Here is a 2,450-nt window from a genome sequence, read left to right on the forward strand (position 1 = left end):
TTTAAGAAGAAGAAGATTGGGTGGAGAGGGAGAAGAACATAAATATAAATAATAAAATGGCAATAACTATGTACCTATCAATAATCACTTTAAATGTAAATAGATTAAATGCTCCAAATAAAGAATATAGGGGAGCCAAATGGTTAAAAAAAAACAGAAACCATATACATGGTGTCAACAAGAGACACACTTCAGATCACAAGACAACTAAGGACTGAAAGTAAAGGGATAGGAAAACATATTTGATGTAAATGGAAATATACAAAAGCTGGGGTAGCAATACTTATACCAGACAAAATGGACTTTAAAACAAAGGCTATAAGAGACATAAAAGGACATTACATAATAAAGGATCGATCCAACAAGAGGACATAACCCTAGGAAACATTTATGCACCCAAAATAGAAACACCTAAATATATAAAAAATATATATATTGACCAAAATAAAGGTAGAGATCAACAGTAAGGAGACATTGTAGGAGATTTTAACATCCCATTGACACCAATGGGCAGATTTTCCAGAAAGAAAATCAACAAGGAAACAGCAATCTTAAATGACACATTAGATCAGATGGATTTAATTAACATTTTTAGAGCATTTCACTCCAAAGCAATAGAACGTATATTTTTCTCAAGTGCACATGGGATATTTTCCAAGACATATCATGTTAGGCTACAAAACAAGTCTCATTAATTTAAGAAGAATGAAATCTTATCAAGCATCTTCTCTGACCACAATGGTGTGAAACTATAAATAAAATATAAGAAAAATAAAACTGAAAATACATAAACACATGAAGGCTAAATTACATGCTATTAAAGAATAATGGGTTAATGATGAGACCAAGAAAGAAATCAAAATATACCTTGAGACAAATGAAAATGAAAACACAATGACTCAAAGTCTATGGAACTCAGTGAAAGGAGTCCTGAGAGGGAAATTCAAAGCATTACAGGCCTACCTCAAGAAACAAGAAATATAATAATTTAAAAAGTCAAATAATAATTTAACTTTATATAAAGGAACTAGAAATAGAACGGCAAACAAAGCCCAAAGGGAGTAGAAGGAAGGACATAATAAAGATCAAATTGGAAATAAACAAAATAGAATCTAAAAAACTATAGAAAAAAATCAATGAAACCAAGAGCTGGTTCTTTGAAAACATAAACAAAATTGATAAACCTTAAACAAAACTCATCAAGAAAAAGAAAGTGTCCAAATAAATAAAATCATAAGTGAAAGAGAAGTGACAACTGACTACACAGAAATATAAAGAATTATAAAAATACTAGCATAAAAAAATGAAATCTTATCACTTGCAACAACATGGATGGACCTAGAGGGTATTATACAAGTGAAATATGTCAGACAAAGACAAATATCATATGATTGCACTTATATTTGTAATCTAAAGAACAAAACAAACAGACAAACAAAACAGAACGGGCTCTTAAACACAGAGAACAAACTGGTGACTACCAGATAAAAGCGGGGTTGGAGGCTGAGTTACAAAGGGATTAAAATGTACAAACTGGGAGTTAAAAAACAGTCATTGTACAGTATAGTGTAAAGTATAGCATAAGGAACTTGTCAATAATACTGTAATAATAATGTACAGTGCCGGGTGGTACTAATCCGAGAGATCACTTTGTAATTTATATAAGTATCTAACCACTATTTTGTATACCTGAAGGTAATATAAAATAATATTTAATATCAACTCTAATTGAAAAACAAAAATATAAAAAATGGAGGGTTCTCAGCTGAAGCTCCACTCTAATACTTTGACAAAAAAGTCTCTATTCTTCAATTTCTTTGTCAGTAATTTGTGGGAAATATGTTTCATGTGATTCAAAGAAGATAATATAGTTTGAAATTTTTTTCAATAATATAATTGAGTGCCATAAGGTTACATTGATGAGAACTTTATCTCAAAAACAATGAACACAGAGCCAAGAATGGATATTATGACATTGTCGATAAAAATAATTTCAGCAAACCCAGAAAAGGCAAGCAGTTGTTTGAGAATTTTACCTTTCTGATACCAGAGAATCTATACAAATCAATTGAGCAATGTAAAAGAAATGAAAACTTTAAAGAAATTGTTTTTTGCGTATACTCAGAGAAATAATGGCAGATACCAAAATTACATAGAAACATATACATTGTAATCAGAAACATTTCGATTGGAGGCCACATTTTCAACAAATTACATTCCATGAAGAAGGACTAAAATTATCTCTAGACGTGGTGATAATACTATTCTGTCCAAAAGGTAAAGTAGAATCTACTCTATGAGTGATGTTTTTCTTTCCTTTTTTTTATTGATTTAGTTTTTTTCCACAACAAGAATTAGTTTGTGTAGAATAAAGCAGTTATATGAAACAATAGATAACACACTAACAGAGAAATTATTTCCTATGCATCAAAAGAGTAGTAGCCTATGTA

Source organism: Pteropus vampyrus, unplaced genomic scaffold (assembly GCF_000151845.1).
Source record: "Pteropus vampyrus isolate Shadow unplaced genomic scaffold, Pvam_2.0 Scaffold57, whole genome shotgun sequence".
NCBI lineage: Eukaryota > Metazoa > Chordata > Mammalia > Chiroptera > Pteropodidae > Pteropus > Pteropus vampyrus.